Raw genomic sequence first — 23,478 nt, forward strand, 5'->3', positions numbered from 1 at the left:
CATAGTGTTATGGTGAGAATCTACAAACCACAAGGGAAAAAGTATGAAGGGCATAGAATCCGAAGAGTAGAGAAGAACCATGAATAAGAGGAAGTAAAATCATGAAACTATGAGGGAGGATTGTGTTGTTTACCTTGGTTTTGATCTTGAGAGAAGCAAGAACACTTCGAGGCCTTCTCAATTTCGAAATTATGGAAGAGAATGGAGGATTTTCGTGAGTTAGAGAGAGAGGAAGAGAACTTGAGTGTTAGATGGGTGGAGTGTGAGAGAAAGTGAAGAGAGAAGTGGAAGAGTGAGGGTTTGAGTTTAATGATTGAATTTTTGGGAAGATGAAAGCATGGGGGAAAGGGGGTGCCAGATTTTTGAGGGTATTAAAGTGTCCCCTCTCTCTTCTAATTCAAATTAAATAATTTCCCTCTTCAATTTTTATAAAACCATAATTTTTATAAAAATGATTCTTTATGTAATTCTCTATTTATTTAAAGATCTTGTTTTTATCTGATAAATTATGATGAATGTATAATAATTTAAATTTGTATTTCATTGATATAATCCATAATTTGATTAATAAAAATTTGATATTATGAAGTTTATAGCCAAATTTTATAAGGTTTTTAAGCTTTAAGATTTATAAATTTGGATTTTTGGCTCTTTAGGGTTTTTGGAATATTGTTTGATATTCACCATCATATTGAAATATAATTAGAATATTTTAATTTAGTTTTAGGGTTTTACACCCTTTTCAATTGTAACAAAGTTTGAAGTTTCATTCTAATTATAGCATTGGCATTTCCTATTGTAGTTAAGCAACTTACTAGAATCGTAAGTGTCAAGTATATTAGTCCTAGATCTTAGTTGTATCCTAGTTTATGCAAGATTTTGACCTAATCTTTACTACTAGGCCATGGCATGTTGTGCATGAATGGTTTTTTTATAAAGATGCATGAGTCCGAGAATGACCTGAATTGACAGTTGTCACAGTATGTCATCCACATACAGTACCAAAAAGCTAACTATACTCCCACTAGCCTTGACATATACACAAGATTCATCTTTACTCCTAGAAAAGCCAAACTCTTTGACTTTCTCATCAAAGCAAAGATTCCATCTGCGAGGTGCTTACTTTAGTTCATAAATGGATTTCTCAAGCTTACACACTCTATTAGGGTACTCTGTATTGATAAAACCCTCTGGCTGACTCATGCTAACATCCTCAGCCAACTTTCCATTAAGGAAAGCGGTCTTGATATCCATTTTCCAAATTTCATAGTCATGAAATGCAGCTACGGCTAACATAATCCTAATAGACTTAATCTTGGCTGCTGGAGAAAAGGTCTCATCATAATTAAATCCCGGAGTATGAGAGAAGCCCTTTGAAACCAGTCGTGCCTTATAAGTGTGTACATTATCATCCATGTTGGTCTTCTTCTTGAAGATCCATTTGCACCCTACATTGTTATGACCTGGTACATTCTCAACCAAGTTCCAAACTTGATTGTCATACATGGACTGTATCTCGTTGTCCATTGCCTCTCTCCACTTGGCTGACTTAGGGCTTTCCATGGCTTCCGCGTAACTATTAGGCTCATCCAACCCTACTAGTGTCTCATAACTAATGAGTGTATCACCATCCAAAGTAATATAGAATCCATAGTAATGCTCAGGTGCATTCCTAACTCTTATGGAACACCTCAGAGGTACAGACTTGTCAATTGGCTCAATAGGAGTTTCCTCATCATGTTGAGTGTTAGGTTTTGGAGTTCCTTTACCACTTGACTCTTGAATTTCTTCAAGGTCAACTTGCATCCTACTGTTTCTTTGGCTTATGAACTCTCTTTCTCGGAAGATAGCCCTCCTAGCTACAAAGACCACATTCTCACTAGGTCTATAGAAGAGGTAACCAAAGGATTTCTGTGGGTAGCTGATGAACATACACCTCTCACTTTGAGGTTCGAGCTTATCATGAGTCTCGCATCTCCTGAAAGCCTCGCAGCCCCAAATCTTGATGTGGTCTAGATTGGGTACTTTACCAGTCCACATGTCATGAGGAGTTTTGGCAACTAGATTAAGGATATGGGCGGCAGTCTCTAAGGAATTCCCCCAAAATGAGATTGGCAGTGAAGCTCAACTCATCATGGAACGAACCATATCCAACAAGGTTCGATTACGCTTCTCAGGCATGCCATTCAACTGCGGTTTCCTGGGAGGTGTCAATTGTGTAACAATCCCACATTCCCTAAGATAGTCGTGGAACTCTGAACTAAGATACTTACCACCTCGATCGGATCGAATCATCTTAATGTTCCTGCCTAATTGATTCTCGACTTCCTGTTTAAACTCTTTAAACCTTTCAAAAGTCTCTGACTTATGCTTGATTAAGTAGACATATCCATATCTACTGTAATCATCAGTAAAAGTCAAATAATAACGATTAGCATCGCTTGTGGCTTGTTTGAAGGGTCCACACACATCCGTGTGTACGAGATCCAACAAACCTTCACCCCTCTCACAAGAACCAGTGAAGGAAGACTTTGTCATTTTTCCAAGTAAGAATGATTCGCAACTATCATCTAACTTTAGGTTAAATGATTCCAAGACTCCATCCTTTTGGAGTTGTCCTACGCGTTTCTTGCTTATATGTCCAAGACGAAAGTGCCATAATGATGCTTTATCCAAATTATTATTATCAACAGAATCAATACACAATACATTATTTCCTAAGTTATCTACCATAGATACAGTCTCATACACACCATCACAAGGTAATGCTTTAAAATAAAGAACATTATTAAAGAAAGCATTAATCGAACCAACTTCATGATCAAATGAAAAGCTAAAACCTTGTTTATACAATGCATGAAAGGAAATAATATTTCTACCATTTCTAGCGAGTAACAACATTTATTCAAATCTAAACTAAACCCACTACTTAGCGATAAAGTATAAACTCCAATCTTGGTGACAGGTAAAGCTTTCCTATTCCCCATGATCAAGTTTATTGTTCCATGCTCCACATTCTCACTTCTTCTTAGTCCCTGCAAATCAGAACATATATGAATATCTCAACTGCTATCAAGGACCCAAGAGTTAGAATAGGGTGAGTTATTAGATGAGATAGTGTAAATACCTGCATGGTTGAGTTTAACTTTCCCATCCTTCACATCTTGCTGGTACTTTGGGCAGTTCCGCTTTCAATGTGCCTTTTCATGGCAATAGAAGCATTCAGCCTCATTTGGGTCAGTAGAAGGAGTGACGAAATGTTTCTTGGTTCCATTTAAAGAGGAGCCTTCAAGGGTCTTACCCTTGGTACCCTTCGAGGGACTCTTCCTCTTCTTACCCTTCCCTTTCCCGATTGCCGAAACAGGGACGGAGTTGATAGGAGTAGGAGTAACAACCGACTTACCCTTAAGACCACTTTCCATGGTCTTTAGGACTCCTTGAAGTCTTGTGACTTCTTCCTTATTCATGTGATATGTCATGCAGAATTGATCATAGCTCGAGGGTAAGGAGTGCAAAATGATATCTATTGCAAGCTCCTCGAGGAAATTCACATTAAGCTTCAACAGACGATCCACAAATCTTTTCAATTTTTTTCATGTGGCCTGTGATGGGTTTACCATCCTTCATTCGGGTTGTTATCATGGAGGAGATGATTTCATACCTCTCTTGTCGGGCACTTTCATGGTATCTTTCCATCAAGTCTTAGTGCATTTTAAAAGGGTAGAAGTCCTCACAGGACTTTTGGAGTTCTGCTAGTTGGATATAGTGTCTAAGTATGTAACTTTATTTGGTATGTACTTGACCCGACCCGGCATGGTCCATTTGGGTTGCATGGCAATGCAATACTTGGATAGACAAAATTTGAGAAAGTACACTTGTGATTATTAATATATTATAAGTTCTAATATATTAATAATAGTATTATTTAATTAGTGTTGATCAAGTATTAATCTAGTATTAATTTGGTGATCAAAGTGAGACTAATTAAATATATAGGGTTGATTATGACAATCATCAATTCTTTTATGGTGGAGTAATGATCCATGGTTTATGGGCTTGGTTATCACCATATGGATCTCCCTGGATAGTCCATGGGAGTTATAAACCCATGGGTCATGAGAAATGAAGAGTCATGACAATTAGGGTTTACACTTGTAACTCCTAATTATGAAACACTATAAAAGAAATCGTATAGAATGCAAAATCGGCACTAGAGTATTCTTGTGAGGGCATAGCCGATTTTGAATTGTAGAAGTATTATCTCTAGTTATTCCAAGGTTGTAGTGTTGTGTGAAGCATTTGAGGCACAACATTTGGGGTGCTAGGCTCACAAAGTCTTAAAGGAATACAAGCAACAACAAGGTATGTATTTCTACTACTTTTTATATATTATGTATTCCCCATGCCATGCTAGTTAGGAAATAACCTTGAAATAGAAATTTACGTGTATATAGAGAAAACATAGATTCAAGGTTATTAGGGTTGCATGTACACTTAGAAAGTGTTAGAATGCTCTAAACCCATCAGTGGTATCAGAGCCTAGGATTGTTTTCTGTATACTTGATGCAAAACTGCTTAAAAAATCAAAAATCTGCACTCTGACGACTGGACTCGCCAAGTTCATGTGGAGGACTCGCCGAGTCCATGAACAAATTCATCCTACTCATCGAGTAGGTTCTTGCACTCGACGAGTAGGAGCGTGCTGGGCAGTTTTTCGAGTTTTGTTGCTGGAAATGGATTAAAATCATTATCCTAAACTATTTTGGACTTGTAAAAAAAATTGTTGTTCATGGTGGTAATGATTATGTTAACCCATTTTAAGTGACTATTATCAATTTTCAAGTTTTATATGTGTTAATATGATTTCTTGAAATTGTTTGATATTAATATTTGTTCTTATGAGTTTTAGAAGATCATAGGAATTGTGTGTAACCTACATGCTTGTTTAATTCATGATCTTAATGTTAATGATGGTGTCCATAACTTGTCCTCAAGTCATGGATAACCAAAAGTCACTTCTTTAAAAGTTGTCATTAAAGAATAGTAGGTTTCATAAAATGAAGAGTCTTCAACTTTATGAACCATTAAAACTTTAATTCCAAATTAAATCTTGAAATAGTTTCAATATTTGCCCTCAAGTTTTGGAATTTGTAAAGTCTTACACTTTAATTCCAAATTAAATCTTTTTACTTAACTTAAAAAATTCAAACTTTATAGACTTCATTAAATTAATTAAAGTGTTTAATTAAAAGACTTAATAATTCCATAAAGGCATGCTTTAAGTTTAATTAAATTAAGAGTATAGTTTAATTAATAGATTAAATCACCAAGTATTTTAAATGTTTAAAATACACCATTATACTATTATTATAATTTTAATTATATAGATATGTATAAGAATATGTCATTCTTACCATTAGTAGGCCTCATTCACGAAGTCGGTCTATAATGGGGGTATAAGGTTGTTGCCTATAAAATGGTGACTTAATGGGTGTCCACTCTCACCCACCGCTTCCTTGATCGGTGGAGGCTCGTTAGCCGAACGGGTAGGATATGACTTTAAATGCTCATTAAAAGTATAATGAATTATAAAGTAACTATACATTATAAATTCCCAATCTTAGTTACTTTAGGAAAATATGAAATTGGTGCTAGCCCATAAAATTACACTTTCTACCTTACCAACATGGACTAGTAAGAGTGGAAAAGGGTAACTTGACTAGTAAGAGTGGAAAAGGGTAACTTGACTAGTAAGAGTGGTTAACCGGCGTACTAACATGGACTAGTAAGAGTGGAAAAGGGTAACTTGACTTTATTATAGATCGGTGGAGCGTGTGTGGTTAACCGGCACATCGATTAGGTAATATTGTTGAGGGTACCAAGTCAATTTGTATGGTTATTCACACCTTGTTTGTGATCCTCGGCGTCCCAGTCACAAACTTGAGAGGGCACAATCGAGATTCAAACATGCCATTGAAAGTTCAATGTATCTCAAAAGATCTAGGAGTTTCAAATCCAATTAAAACTTAATTATAGTTCGTTTTTCATGGTGGAAATTGGTAAATCTTCATTTACCTACCTTTAACTATTTTATAATTTGGATTACGCCATCCCTCTTCCAGTTATAAATAGGTAATTGGGCCCTAGCCTTAATATTTCATATTTGGTGTTATATTAAGGACTTTAAATAAACTAACTTGAATTTCTCCCATTATAGATGTCTAATTTAGATAGCTATGGTTTTCCCAAATCTTTAGGAAGAAGCTTCCTAATGAAGATGATATTCCAAATGGCAACCAAGGTGAAAGATCAATCCCTTTGTTGTGCATTAGTGGGACTGGAAATCATACTTCACTTCCTCCAACTCCTCCAATAAATCTCCCTATGCCACAAGTTTCAAGACCTGATAAGTTCTAAGTCACTCAATCCCTATTGGCAAACAAAGTCTATATGTGCTTAGGTCTTGGAGATTAAGTCACATATTGACAAGCCGGGAGAGTCGGGTGTTGAAGTCTCAACGTAGCTGGATGTTGGCTTAGTCACTCCCTGATGACAGATCACGACATGACCCTTAATGATCTTACCTATTTGCTTGATGATGCTGAATCAGCAATGATTTGGAGCATTGGTAAAGCAAAATTTGATTGGAAGATAAACTTCCCAAACTTCCATGGACATTGACAATGGTAACATTAGAAGTCCAGAAAACCTTTCTCTTCCAAATTGAAAGGGATTGGCCATAGTCAACTCGGTTGACCAAATGGTAAAGAGAAAGGCTAAGTCTGTGATAGTCCCGTGTACCGTTTCCAAAGAGTCCATATGTTTTTGTTGCCAAAGGAAGGGCATTGGTTGCGAAGCTGCCAAATTTAACTAAAAGTCCATAAGGATAATAAAGTCAAATGTTTGACTCTACTTCAGGTAAAGTCCATTGTCTAACTCTATTAAGTTTCAATTATGAGATTCTTATTGCATGATGTGACTGGGTCACATGTTGATGTTTTAAGAATCAAAGAAAAAGTGAAGAAACTTAAAGGAAGTATATGCTGATTCTGATCACGAAGAGGGATTTTGATCGCATGGTTCGCTGATCAGAACTTTGAGCTGTTACTTAAGAGTTGAGACATATTGCTTAGGAATAGATAACAATAAGGTTTTCATATGGGTTGTAAGGATAAGTTTTCCGCAAAGTTTTAAAATAAATGAAAAGTTTTGATTTATTTATTTTAAGTATCCTTACAATGGCATTTGTGAAAATTTGTTGATTATATGTTTCCATTAATAGCAATATTTGAAAATGGATTTGATTCTTTCATTTATGGTAGTATCATAATTTACCAAATAAGGAAAGATTCTCATCATACAAGTTTCAGTTACATAGAAACTTGGAATCATGCAACTTGTATTGTATGATGAATGAGAATTTTCATCTTTGGTAAATTAAGACTAATTCCTTGTTCACATTCGCATGTGAGTCAAGCGCAGGACTAAATGATCGGGTACATTAAGTTGTGCACTAGTCAGGTCCACCACAAAGGTAGATAAGATTATTCATTATGATTTACTAAAGTTTAGTAAATATGGTTATGCTTACGAGTTTAAGTGTAATTCTGAAACATTGGAAAAGTTTCAATGTATGCAGAATGAATAAGAAGAATCAAATAAGGTAGAAAGATAAAAGTTTCTCCAATCTGAAGAGATGGGAGAGTACTTGTGTATTTTGTTTTATGATTATCTTAGTGAGTATAGAAATATATCATAATTGATCCTCTAAGGACACCTTAGTGTGTTTGTTGCCTGAGGAGAGGAATCGTGAATTGTTGAAATGGTTAAATCAAAAGATAATTCATACTTCGTGCCAAAAACAAATCCCAGAGTTATACTCCAATATTGTAACTTGAGTGACATAGTCTTTAGAAAGTTCATAACACTTGTCAAATGTAGAGTAAGATGTTTCCTATTCTTGTACATTTGAGATTGGTAAGTTGTGATGTTTTGGATAAAACAAAGACCAGCTAAGACCAATAGTGAGAAGTGTTTAACTTGATAAGAATCCGAACTAGCTTTTGAATATTTGTATTGTCAAGTAATGGTTCTTGACAAAGATAAGTCTTATATGTCAAGAGGACGGTGGGAGTCTAAATGATTCTGAAATAGTTTCAAGAACTAATCAAGAGTTTTGTTAATCAATAGCCCACAATTTGAGGTTTGTAACCTATCATGTTGACATATTCTGTGCTCATTCCAGTTAAGATTGGCTTTGCATTGGAGTTTGGAGATTTCTCGACTGTTTTCATAACAACCTGGAAGCAATGGTAGGCCCTTGTGCTGTCGGGTGGCAAGAAATTAAGATTGCACAAGTTCAATCCATATGAATTTGGAAGTGTCACTAACCTAGTCCTATGATTATGGTTTTGACAAAATTCACAGGGAAAAGAACACATACATCATAAAATCTAAGTGTCATAAGGTTTCTCTTTGATTCATGAAAATAATGGTGAGGAAACGCTTTCACTAAGAAGATTTTGAGTAGATAGCGGTTGTGATATTTGCATTCTCATATAGTTAGTGGAGTGTGTGTGGTTAACCGGCACACTAACTTGTCAGAATTGCAAAACGTTTAGACACATAAGTGAGCTATCTAAGGAAAGGTGTATGGTTTTGATAAAGTCTTATCAAAGAAATTGCATATCAGAAATCTGAACTTTGGTAGAAAAGTCAATAAAGTGTTGGTTTCTAAAAGTCCAGCTGATCTCTGGATACATGTCAAAGCTAGTGGGAGCATAAGTGTTATGCTAGTAAGATAATAATCATTATACTAGTGGGAGCATGACTATTATTTTAAGTGTTGCAAGTCAACAATATTAGTTATAGAAAACACAAGTTTCAATTCGCCTTGAAAAAGTTGTTTTCTATAATTAAGGGAGAGGATTTTATACTTCACTCCAATTCTACAAGCTTAGATTGAAAATTTAGTCTACTTTAGTCAAGGATATATATGAATGTTATGTTGGAGTTGTTCAACATAAGGAATTTCTATATATGTTGCATTCTCAAAATTCGATTATGATTACGGCATACCTCTTCATAGTTTGAATTGTGAGAACATGGCAAATAAAAATTGTATAGCATGAATCGTGTCCCATATGCTTCGGATATAAGATCGCTTGCATGTGCTATAATATTCATCGATTCTAAATTTTCCTAATGCTTAGGGCATTAAGAAGGGAAAAGGGATTAGAATTGGATATGACTAAAATGATTAAGCAATTGTCGAGGAAAGTTTGAGGTTTAGCAAAGATTGGTTACTCATGTACAATTGGAAGTATAGAGTTAGGACCACATTGACATATTTTGAAAAGAGGCAACTCTTGTTCAAAAGTGATGGTCAAACTGGGAATATGGAATTGTTTCCATAGGTGGAAGTTACTCTTTGAATTTGTGTAAGATTAGAGAGCTTAATGCAAGAAGGAATATGGAATTGTTTCCATAGGTGGAAGTTGCTCTTTGAATCTGTGTAAGATTAGAGAACTTAATGCAAAAAGGATGTACAAAGGAATTTACTTTGAATTTGAGACTTCATGGAATTGCTTTCCATTGAAATATCATGTAATGTCTGTTGTCAAGTCTTTGTGACTTCTGTGCATAGTTGTTACACGGGGATCATTGCATCTAAGTTTAGAATCTAACAGTTTGGAAAAACATAGTGTACATGCTTGGAGCATGGACAACTAATGTTTTAATTCAAGCATAAAGTTGATTAATCGAAACATAAATAATGAGTAATCAATATGGTGCTTAAATAAAAGGTGTTTTTATTTACACTCAAAGTGTTGCGGCCATATAACATTAGTATTATTCCTGTGTTTCACTTTGCATGTTTTGACTTCCAAAATAATTATGTTATGGTATACATGTTGGATTAGTGTCTAAGTCCATAACTATTTTGGTATCTACTTGACCCGATGGTGCATGGTCCTTTTGGGTTGCCTTCATCAAAGCAACTTGATAGGATGATTTATGGAGAGAAAGGATTAACTACGATTTATTAATATGTTATGAGAATAATATATTAAAGTAGAAATCATATTGTTTAATTAATATTAGTCAAGAATTAATAAGAATTAAGTTTGTGGCTAAAATACATTAATTAAACTTAAGGGACTAAAACTGTCAATTGTATGATAGTTGAATATTGGGCTAATAGACTCCATATTAGAGGGGTGGACGAATTCTATGGGGAAACCGATTAGAAATCGTCCTAGGCCTCTAAGGAGGGAGTCCATGGGTTGCTTAGGGCCTAAGCATCCAAATTAGGGTTTCCTTGTTAGATAACCCTAATAGCCTCACTATTTAAAGGATCCTTAAGCCCCAAAAACGTGAGGAACTAGTTCTCTAGGGTTTCCACACATTTTGGGCAGCCTCCTCTCTCCTTATTCTTCATCCTCTTGCTCTTGGTGTTTGTAAACCATTAGAGGAGTGACATTTGTGACTCTAAGCTTTCTAGAGTCATTACAAGAAGGATTTGTGATTGTTATCGCTACATAACAATTAAGGTAATTTCTTAAACCCATTATTATGTTAATATTGATTATCATATGCTAGATTTAGGGTTAAAGTCTTGGATAAATTGCATGTACAATAGAGAAACCTAGATCCAAGCATTAGGGTTTGTATGAGCACATAGGATGTTCTTATGGCTAAAACCCATCAATATATCATATTATTCAAACCATCCACAGTTAGTCATATGTTGGAAGTAGATATGAATCAAGACTGTCATGAATTTGGCTTGTACAGTTTGTCTAAAGTGCTTTAAACAATGCAATGGTTGCTACTGTTGGAATAGTGTCTAAGGCTGCAACTATATTAGGCAAGTATTTGACCCGGTTGTGTATGGTCCTTTTGGGTTGCCTTCACCATAGCAACTTGATGGATGATTTGTTAAGAGAGAGTAAATATTATAAGGAATAATATATAGTTATTTGATTAATATAAGTCATAGATTAATTGGAATTAATTTGGTGACTTAAAGAGATTAATTAAATAAGAGGGTATAAACTCTCAATTGTTTGATAGTTAAACTTGGGACTGTAAATCCATACAGATATGGATTGGACGAACTCTAGGAGCTAAAGGATAGCTCAAAATCGTCCATGATGTTATCTAGGAATGGATTTGGATAGCCTTAAGAGAAGATTATCCAATTAGGGTTTAGACTGTAACCCTTAAGGAGTCTGCAAGTATAAATAGACCCTATGGGTAAGGGAAATCAGCATCTCATCTAAAGTAAGAGAACTCTGGCCGATTTCCTCCCCTCTCCTCTCTCATAAATCATCCTCCTTGCCATTGGTGGTTGTAAACCATTAGAGGAGTGGCATTTGTGACTCTAGAAGCTCCAAGACAACAAGATCAACAAGGAATTCAAAGGTATGGTTCTAGATCTATTTCAATGTTGTTATTTAACCTAATTAGGCATTAGAAGTCTTGGATTCAAAGCATGTTTAATTAGAAAGCCTAGATCCAAGCATTAGGGTTTTGCATGTGCACATAGGAAAGTTCTTATGGCCAAAACCCATCAGTGCTATCAGAGCCTAGCTTGGTTTTCTTTAAATTGTTCCTTGATTAACTAAAACAAACCTGCAAAATTCGATTTTTTGGGTTCTGAGTCATGGACTCGGCGAGTAGGCCTGACTCGGCGAGTCCCTTTGTGTACTCGGCGAGTCCGAGCGTCAGGATTAGCTAAAACCGAGATTTTTTCATGTTTATCTTATAGAAACTTACCTTAATCATATTAGATCAACCCTAATCCGATTTTTTGATATATATGACTATAATCTTGATCTAATTAAAGATATTTATCATCTAATAAAATATTTAATTTCCTTATATGATAATTAATTAATTATTTTGATTATTTTGGTAATTATCTTAAAAGAAATCTTGGATAAATCAAATATAGATAATTAGGATATTAATTGTTAATTGGAATTATTTGTTATTTGATCCTCCATGTTTTAAATGTTTAAAACTTGCCCTCACGTTTTGAAATTTATATTTGTGATTAAAAGTTTTAATTTAGACAACTTAAATTTCAAAACCCTACGTTTTAAAAGGTTTAAAACACAACCTTATACTAATATGATATTACTAGAATAATATATATATATATATATATATATATATATATATATATATATATATATATATATATGTATGTATATGTATAACTAAACGCTAGTCTTACCGTTAGTAGGCCTCATTCACGAAGCCGATCTATAAGGTGGGTAAAAGGTTGCGGCCTATAAAATGGCGCTTAATGGATGTACACTCACACTCACCGCTTGCTTGATTGGTGGAGGGTCGTTAGCCGAACGGGTAGGATAGGGCAACCTCATCCTCTCATTAAAAGTATAATAAGTAATACAAAGTAACTACATGTTTTTAAAAATTTCGCAATCTTAGTTACTTTAGGAAAAGTGAATTGATGCAATCCCATGAAATTACACTTTGCACCCTTGCTAAGAAGTTAGTGGAGCGTGTGTGGTTTACCGGCACACTAATTGGTTCTAAGCAAAGGTGGCAAAGGGTGATTCATTGTTAATCATAGTTCGATGGAGCGTGTGTGGTTTACCGGCACATCGAATAGGTGATCGTTACAATGAAGGCACCATGTGAATTTGCATGGTAATTCACACCCGCTTTGTGATCCTTGGTATCCCAGTCACAAACAAGAGGGGCATATCGAGATTTAAACATGCCATTAAATAGTTTCAATGAATCTTATCCGAAACTAGGAATTCTCAATACACTTAGGACTAATAGTTTAGGTCTTGTGATGGAGAATTAGTGAATCGTCATTCACTTACCTTCAATTTATTTTCATGTTAGATTACGGGATTCCTTTTCTAGCATGTAAATGTTATTGTTGGATCCTAACCCTAATTTTTCTTATTGGGTGATAATTAGGGATTCTAATTCTAATCTATCTTTGTCCTTTCTATAGATGTCAAACGCAAACAACGCTACTGCTAGTTCTTTCACGTTGATGAGCCTTTGCCAAAAGGTCACCTTCGATGGAACGAACTTTAGTGAATGGATAAGATACATTCGCACCATTGCTCACTATGAGGATAAGGAGTATGTCCTCGATGAAAAGCTTGAGAAGATCAACCCCGTAATCGCTACTCCGGCCGAAATCAACGCTTTTGAGACTCATGAGCGAGATGCAATGAAGGTACATTGCATCATGATTGCCACCATGAACTCTGAATTCCAAAAGTCCTACGAGGACATGTACCCATACGAGATGCATCAAGACTTATTGGAGAGATACCACCAAAACACGAGACAAGAGCGTTATGAGATTTCCACTAACATGATTTCCGCTAAGATGGGTCATGGAGAATCTCTTACCGTGCACCTGCAAAAGATGCAACGGTATGTCGACCGCCTTCGCAAGTTAAATGTTGACTTTGGGGAAGACTTGGCAATCGACATGGTGCTTCACTCTTTGCCTCCGATGTACAACCAATTTAGGATGATCTACCACATGAACAAAGAGGAGGTCACCCTAAGCAAACTCCAAGGTCTTTTGAGGGTCGCTGAGAGCAACTTCAAAGACAAGTCTGTTGCACCTACTCCCAATCCGTCTGCTGCTCCTATCTTGGCAATTGGTCAAGGAAAGGGAAAGAAGAGGAAGGCTTCATCGAAGAACTATCGCAAGGTTAAAGCCCGAGATGGTGCCTCTTCTAGTGGGTCCAAAGTTGATCCCGCTAAGCCCTGTCCTAACCCGAAGGAGGCAGAGTGCCACCACTGCCACAAGATAGGACATTGGAAGAGAAGCTGCCCAGAATACCTGCAAGCAATCAAAGAAGGAAAGATCAAGCCATCTTTCTTAGGTATATACACAATTAAATCTAACGATTCTAATCATGCTATTTCTTGGGTTCTTGACACCGGTTGTGGTTATCACATTTGTGCAAATGTGCAGGGACTAAGAAGAAGTAGGGATGTGGAGCAAGGAAGGATCAATCTAATGATGGGGAACAGAAGATCGTCGCCTGTGACCAAGATTGGAGTGTATTCTTTAGTGCTTAGGAATAATTTATGTTTAGATTTGAACAATTGTTGCTATTCGCCAGAAATGGCTAGAAACATCATTTCATTTCATGGTTTATATAGACAAGGATTTAGATTTTCTTTTAATAATGAGAATGGTTCTATTTTGGCTTATCTAAATAGTGTCTTTTACTTTGAAGCTATACCATGTAATGGAATATATGAAACTGTTATGATTGTTGATAACTTAGGAAATGATGTTTTGAATATTGATTCTTCCACTAGTATGGATAAAGCATCCTTGTGGCATTGTCGTCTTGGACATGTCAACAAGAAACACATAGCCCAACCCCAAAAGGATGGAGTGTTGGAGTCATTCGACCTTAGGGAAGATGACACATGCGAGTCTTGTTTATTTGGAAAGATGACTAAGTCACCCTTCACGAGTACTTGTGAAAGGGGTGAGGGGCTATTGGACCTAATACATACCGATGTATGTGGACCCTTTAGATCAACCACGAAGGATAGGAACCGCTTCTATGTGACTTTTACCGATGATTATAGTAGATATGGGTATATCTATTTAATCAAGCAAAAGTCAGAAACCTTTGAAAAGTTCAAAAAGTTCAAGAATGAAGTGGAGAATCAATTGGGCAGGAAAATCAAGATGCTTCGATCTGATCGAGGAGGAGAGTACCTAAGTCTTGAGTTCCACGATTATCTCAAGGAGTGTGGAATAGTTTCGCAATTGACGCCTTCTAGGACACCGCAGTTGAATGGTGTGGCAGAAAGGCAAAATCAAACCTTATTGGATATGGTTCGCTCTATGATGAGTCGTGCTTTACTACCTATCTTCTTTTGGGGGTATGCCTTAGAGACTGCCGCCCATATCCTTAACCAAGTCCCTACTAAGAAGGTTGCCAAAACACCTCACGAGATGTGGACAGGGAAAGCTCCCTTGTTGGCACACATCAAGGTTTGGGGTTGTGAGGCTTTCATAAGACGAGATACTCATGACAAGCTTGAACCTCGAAGTGAGCGATGTATTTTCATCGGCTACCCGCAGAAATCCTTTGGATATCTCTTCTATAGACCGAAGGACAATGTTGTCTTTGTTGCGAGGAGAGGAGTTTTCCGAGAGCGAGAACTCATAAGCCAAGGAAACAGTGGGAGGCAAATCGAACTTGAAGACATTCAAGAGTCGATATATGAAGGAACCTCTACCGCTGGCACTCAACCCGAGGAGGAAACTCCGGTTGAACCGATTGATGAGTCCTTACCTCTTAGACATTCCGATAGAGATAGAGTTCATCCCCAGTTTTATGGTTTTCAAATTACTACCGAAGGGGACACGTATATTAGTGATGGTACACTAGTAAATCTTGATGAACCTAATAGATATAAGGAAGCCATGGCAGGCCCGGAGTCTGCGAAATGGAAAGAGGCAATGGATAGCGAGATCCAATCCATGTACGATAACCAAGTTTGGAATTTGGTTGATTATGTGCTCGGACGTAAGACCGTTGGGTGCAAATGGATCTTCAAGAAGAAGACCGGTGTGGAAGGGAACGTACACACGTATAAAGCGCGATTGGTTGCAAAGGGCTTTACTCAAACTCCAGGAGTTGACTATGATGAGACCTTCTCACTTGCGAAGATTAAATCTATTAGAGTGATGCTAGCAATTGCCGCATTTCATGATTATGAAATTTGGCAAATGGATGTCAAGACCGCCTTCCTTAACGGAAAGTTGACTGAGGATGTTTACATGGCTCAGCTAGAGGGGTTTGTGGATCCGAAGCATCCAAATAGAGTGTGTAAGCTTGAGAAGTCCATTTATGGACTTAAGCAAGCGTCTCGCAGATGGAATCTTTGCTTCGATGAGAAAGTCAAAGAGTTTGGATTTGTACGAAGCGAAGACGAATCTTGTGTATATGTCAAAGCCAGTGGGAATATAGTAAGCTTCCTCGTTCTATATGTCGATGACATATTACTCATAGGAAACGACATCCCGACTCTGCAGGAAGTCAAGTCCTGGCTCGGGAAGTGTTTCGCTATGAAGGACCTCGGAGAGGCTTCTTACATTTTGGGAATAAGGATAGTAAGAGAAAGAAGTAAGAGACTAATTGGACTTAGTCAGAATACTTACTTAGAGAATGTACTAAAACGTTTTAGTATGGAAAAGTCAAAGAAGGGAGAACTACCGATACAAGGAAATACCAAGTTGAGTAAGACTCAAAGTCCGAGTACCGAAGCTGAAATAGCAGAAATGAGCCGAGTACCGTACGCTTCCGCAGTTGGCTCAATCATGTACGTTATGACTTATACTCGCCCTGATGTAGCCTTTGCTTTGAGCATGGTTAGTAGATATCAAGGGAACCCTGGCAAAGCACATTGGATTACGGTAAAGAACATCCTTAAGTACCTTCGGAGGACGAAGGAATGGTTCTTAGTCCTTGGAGGGAGTGATGACTTGAAGGTGCGAGGGTATAGTGATGCCAGTTTTCAGATCGATAGGGACAACTACCGTTCGCAGTCGGGCTGGGTCTATACCCTAAATGGAGGAGCAGTAACTTGGAAGAGTTCCAAGCAAGAAACCGTAGCTGATTTATAGGGACAACTACCGTTCGCAGTCGGGCTGGGTCTTTACCCTAAATGGAGGAGCAGTAACTTGGAAGAGTTCCAAGCAAGAAACCGTAGCTGATTCAACGTGCAAATCAGAGTACATCGCAGCGAGCGAAGCGTCGAAGGAGGCAATATGGCTAAAGAACTTCATCGGTGATCTTGGAGTTGTGCCTGCCATAAAGGAGCCCATGGAGATTTTCTGTGATAACGAAGGTGCGGTTTCCTTGACCAAGGAACCGAGGGATCATGGTAGATCAAGACATATGGACAGAAAATATCACTTCATTAGACATCGTGTAGAAGAAGGACAACTCATAGTTAAGAGGATATCATCAGAAGATAACCCAGCAGGTCCGCTTACGAAGGGGCTGAGTAGGGTTAAGCACTTGCAGCATGCTATGAGTATTGGGCTGAAGGATGATATTAGTATAGATTAGATAGTATTAGAAACATATAATAGATAAATGTAATTAACATTTAGCGATTAAATAAAGGAGTTTTATTTATGAGTAATGTTACTGTCTTATGTTAATCGTTTAACTATTGTTTCACTTTGCATGTTTTGACTTCCAGAATAATTGAATTTATTAGGGATAATCAAATTGTTCAAATTGTCCACAATCGTTCATATGTTGGAAGTAGATATGAATGAAGATTGTCATGAATTGGTGTGTAGATTTTCTAAATGGTGTTAGACATAGCAAAGGGTTGCTGCAACGTTCATGAGTGCTTATGAACTGGTTTTGAGCATTGGAACAAACCCGCGCTTGCTGGAATCACTTTATGGAATACGATATAAAAGGTGATCGCAAGACGATAATATCATATAGTCTTAAAACCTAGATATATGGTTTATTATTTTTTAATTGATTGTACATTGATAATGCGAAAACACATCAGTAACTCGGTGTTATAAAACGCATTGTTGTGTATAGTTGGTTAATGAATAAGTAAATGCATATAAGTCGAAGTTTATCTGTAACTTTTATCAAAGAAGGTAAAAGCGATATCTCGGCCGCTCGATGATTTGATTTGACTTATGTGCCGGGCCCGGTCAGAACTGAATTGATTCGTTTGATTAAGTTCTATGTCGAATAAATCAGAGATCGTGAAATCAAATGCTAGACTAACCATTCCATAGGATTGTCAGCATGATATCTAACAGAGGACTGTACGATCCCTTATCTAAAGGACAAGATTGATTAGATCAGAGTTTGACAGCGTCTTTGAGAGCTATGATTGCAAACCGAATTGTACTTGTATAGTTACTAGACTTATCCAAGTGGGAGACTGTTGGAATAGTGTTTAAGGCTGCAACTATATTAGGCAAGTATTTGACCCGGTTGTGCATGGTCCTTTCGGGTTGCCTTCACCATAGCAACTTGATGGATGATTTGTTAAGAGAGAGTAAATATTATAAGGAATAATATATAGTTATTTGATTAATATAAGTCATAGATTAATTAGAATTAATTTGGTGACTTAAAGAGATTAATTAAATAAGAGGGTATAAACTGTCAATTGTTTGATAGTTAAACTTGGGACTGTAAATCCATACAGATATGGATTGGACGAATTCTAGGAGCTAAAGGATAGCTCAAAATCATCCATGATGTTATCTAGGAATGGATTTGGATAGCCTTAAGAGAAGATTATCCAATTAGGGTTTAGACTGTAACCCTTAAGGAGTCTGCAAGTATAAATAGACCCTATGGGTAAGGGAAATCGGCATCTCATCTAAAGTAAGAGAACTCTTGCTGATTTCCTCCCCTCTCCTCTCTCCTAAATCATCCTTCTTACCATTGGTGTTTGTAAACCATTAGAGGAGTGACATTTGTGACTCTAGAAGCTCCAAGACAACAAGATCAACAAGGAATTCAAAGGTATGGTTCTAGATCTATTTCAATGTTGTTATTTAACCTAATTAGGCATTAGAAGTCTTGGATTCAAAGCATGTTTAATTAGAAAGCCTAGATTCGAGCATTAGGGTTTTGCATGCGCACATAGGAAAGTTCTTATGGCCAAAACCCATCAGCTACAACATTCATGAGTACTCATAAGGGCTGAGTATTGGATTCAACCCACGCTCACTTGTATCACTTCATGGAATTTATCTCGAGTGATTGTGAGACGGTAATATAATATAAATCTTCAAAACTAGAGATATGAGTTGTTGACTATGAGTTGGTTATTCATTGATTGTACAAAAACACATTGGTAACTCGATGTTATAAAACATGCCTTTTTGAATAATTCAACAAGTAGTTAGTACAAGCATATCAGTCGAAGTTTATCTTTTCCTTCTAGAAATAGAAGCGATATTTGGGCCCCTCGATGATTTGGTTTTGACCTATGTACCGGGCCCGGTCAGAACCTAATTGATGTGTTCAATTTAGTTCTATGTCAAAACAAATTAGAGATCAAGAAACAAATGTTGGATAATAAGTAAGATCATGTTCCATGTGTTTGTCCGGCTGATATCATGAGAACAAAGGATTATATGATCACTTATCTTAAATGGCGTATCATCATCATCTCAGTTTCGAGAGACTTTGAAAGAGCTACAATTGCTAGTCGGATTTTGAAATCATATTTGCAAATATAGTTATTAGACTTATCCAAGTGGGAGACTATTGGATATAGTGTCTAAGTCTGTAACTTTATTTGGTATGTACTTGACCCGACCCGGCATGGTCTATTTGGGTTGCATGGCATTGCAATACTTGGATAGACAAAATAAGAGAAAGTACACTTGTGATTATTAATATATTATAAGTTCTAATATATTAATAATAGTATTATTTAATTAGTGTTGATCAAGTATTAATCTGGTATTAATTTGGTGATCAAAGTGAGACTAATTAAATATATAGGGTTGATTATGACAATCATTATTTCTTTTATGGTGGATTAATGATCCAAGGTTTATGGGCTTGGTTATAACCATATGGAGCTCCATGGATAGTCCATGGGAGTTACAAACCCATGGGTCATGAGAAATGAAGAGTCATGACAATTAGGGTTTACACTTGTAACTCCTAATTATGACACACTATAAAAGAAAACCTATAGCATGAAAAATCGGCACTAGAGTATACTTGTGAGGGCATAGCCGATTTTGAAGTGTAGAAGTATTCTCTCTAGTTATTCCAAGGTTGTAGTGTTGTGTGAAGCATTTGAGGCACAACATTTGGGTTGCTAGGCTCAAAAAGTCTTGAAGGAATCCAAGCAACAACAAGGTATGTATTTCCACTAGTTTTTATGTATTATGTATTCCCCATGCCATGCTAGTTAGGAAATAACCTTGAAATAGAAATTTGCATGTATATAGAGAGAACATAGATTCAAGGTTATTAGGGTTGGATGTACACTTAGGAGGTGTTAGAATGCTCTAAACCCATCACTACTGTCATGGTGGCCATCATGATTCATGCCACTTTGGTGGCATCCCTTTCATGTGCACGGAAGTCAGTGATCTCCTGGGCAGTTGCAGTGGTCTCATCAACCTCTTTAAGCTCCTTATTGAGGACATATTCCTTGTCCTCGTAGCGGGTAATCATCCTGATGTTTCTGATCAATTCATTGAAGTTGGATCCATCAAAAGTGACTTTCTCACAGACGTTCATAAGGGTAAAGGAGCCATTAGGATTAGAGCCAGAAGCAACATTGTTTGAAGACATCTGAGTAAGAAGAAAGACAAGATTAGTTTAGATATTAATTTAGTCCTTAATAAAACACCCAAATATATTATTAAGGCTAGGACCCAATCACAATATATTATACCTAGAAGAGGTATGCCGTAATCTAAGTAATAACATATTTGAAAGGTAGGTGAATGACGATTCACCAATTTCCACCAAAAAATGAAATATTAATATATTAAGTTTTTAATTTGGTTCTTAGAAATTCTTATATTCTTTTGAGATTCAATGACTGGTATACCGAGGATCATAAAATGAGGTGTGAAGTAACCATGCAAATCACTTGATACCCTCAATGTTTATGACTCAATCGATGTGTCGGTTAACCATACACGCTCCACCAACCTATAATAAACTTTAGGTCACTGTTTACTTACCTTGTTAAGTTCAATTTAATGTGTCGGTTAACCACACACGCTCCACTAACGACTTAAACAAAGTGTAAAGTGTAATTTCATGGATTAGCACCTTATTCACATTTTCCTAAAGTAACTAAGATTGGGAATTTAATTAAAACATTTAGTTACTTTATAATTATCATTATAATTTTAATGAGAATTTATAAGTCCTTCTCCTACCCGTTCGGATAGCGACCCTCCACCGATCAAGGAAGCGGTGGGTGAGAGTGGACACCCATTAAGTTTCCATTTTATAGGCAACAACCTTATATCCCCCTTATAGACCGGCTTCATGAATGAGGCGTACTAGCAGTAAGACGACTTGATCTTATATATATATATATATATATATATATATATATATATATATATATATATATATATATATATATATATATATATATATATATATATATATATATATATATATATATATATATATATATATAAACTTATAATATTATAAAGTATAAGGGTTGAATTTTAACTTTTAAAATTCTAAGGGTTGGAACTAAAGTTTTAATCATGACTTTACTTGTTCCAGAACTTGAGGACAAGTTTTGTAAACTTTCAAAACTTTTCGTTTTATAACCCTTGTGTTCTTTTAATAGTTTTTTTTTTATTTATTAAAGTGTGACCTTTGGTTTTCCATAACTTGAGGACAAGTTATGGACTCCATTAAAACACATAATGATCATGAATTAAACTACCAAGTAGGCTACAAACAATTCCTATGATCATCTAATCTTCATAAGTTCAAGAACATGAATATGAACATTTCAAGAATCATAAATTACTCATAAAACTTGTAATTTTTGATAATTGTCGTTGTAAATGGATTAGCATAAACATTACACCATCAAAAACAAGTTTTAAAACACCAAAACAGTTTAGGGTAATGTTGCTAGTCTATTTCTAGCAACAAAAGTCGAAAATCCTCGTCGAGACCCGCAAGGACTCGGCGAGTCCACTGCTCAAACAGCAAGCAATTTTGATTTTTAACACATTTTTGCACAAATAACAAAAAAACAAGCCTAGGCTCTGATACCACTGATAGGTTTTGAGCATTCTAACACTTCCTAAGTGTACATGCAACCTTAATAAACATTGGATCTATGTTTTTCTAAGATTCATGCAAAATTGATTTCCAAGGTTCATGATCCTTTCTAGCATACATGGGAAACATTTTAACTTAAATGAAAGATAAAATAACATACCTTGTTGTTGATTTTGATTCGTTGAAACCTTGTGAGCCTAGCACCCCAAGTGTGATGCCTCAAATGCTTCACATAACACCAAATGTTATGGAGTAAACTTAGAGAGAGAGTATAACACTCAAAATCGGCTCTAGCCCTCTTGTTCTACTTACTGTAACCGATTTTGGGAGATGTCACATGGTTTATATAGTGTCTTGCATTAGATAAACCCTAATGTAACATGACTCTTCATTTCCATGACCCATGGATTAACTCCATGGGGCATTCATGGAGTATCCTATGGGTGGAACCCAACTTGATAATCCATGGAGCCTCTTAGCCCACTATATAAGTTATGGATGATTTACATAATCAACCCATATATTTAATTAGGTATCTTTTGATCACTTAATTAATTATAAATTAATTCTTGATCAAACTAATTAAATAATATTATTAATATGTTAGAACTTATAATATATTAATAAACCATAAGTGTTATTTCTCTCATTTAGTTTATCCAATGCATGGTGCCATGCAACCCAAATGGACCATGCTGGGTCGAGTCAAGTACATACCAGAAATAGTTATGGACTTAGACACCTTATTCAACATGGCGCTTCCTCATGTTCAGATTCGGTTGATCCATGAGGTACCTCAAACTTTTGTGATCAGTGTAAATGGTACAACGGACCCCATAGAGGTTGATGAGTTGAAAAACTCTTTGATCGTTTAGATCTTACACAGGTTGATCAGAATAATGCAAACAAAAATATCAAACAAGAGAATGAATCAATAATGAGCTAAATGATTCAATAGATTCACGCCTCAGCAAAGCTCGATAAAGAATTTCCACTGTAGAGGCTTTTAGGGTTACAATCGATAAAAAAACTATAATCACTATGAATGATCGATTTAAAAGCTATGTATAGAGATCCATGCAAGCATCTATAAATACTAAAGCCTAATTAATAAATCACGAATGGACACGCCGAATCCGGATACAAAATTGGACTATGGACCCAGCCCAAGACGCAACACATAATGGACCCTACAATCTCGCCATTTGCGTCAATTGGGGCGAGACTCTATTTTGGCTTACTGGATACGGCTGCGTTAACCTTCTTCGTGGTATCGAACAGACAGGGAATGATGGTAAGAATAGTTTGTCTGAAATGAATATACCAGTGGATCATGTCATTGAAGTACTTGTTATCATCTTCAGAATTTTGCTTACACCGATTGATGATCCCCAGAACATGCTCCAAACACGAAGTGGTATAAATATGTTTGTCAGCCAAGGCGAACATACATTTTTGGCCTTCATTCCTGGTGAACATAATTGAGTTTCGCTTCGGATCGATCCTCCCCATCTGCATCTTATTCAGATCACTTGCAGAACCGACTGGGGAGATGGTGGGCTTCTTTCTTAGTACACTAGCAATTTCTTGATCCATCTTGGCAACCTCGATGATATAAACAAACCAACATCCTCTTGAA

The sequence above is a fragment of the Lactuca saligna genome, chromosome 8 (assembly GCF_052625555.1).
Source record: "Lactuca saligna cultivar CGN05327 chromosome 8, ASM5262555v1, whole genome shotgun sequence".
Lineage (NCBI taxonomy): Eukaryota > Viridiplantae > Streptophyta > Magnoliopsida > Asterales > Asteraceae > Lactuca > Lactuca saligna.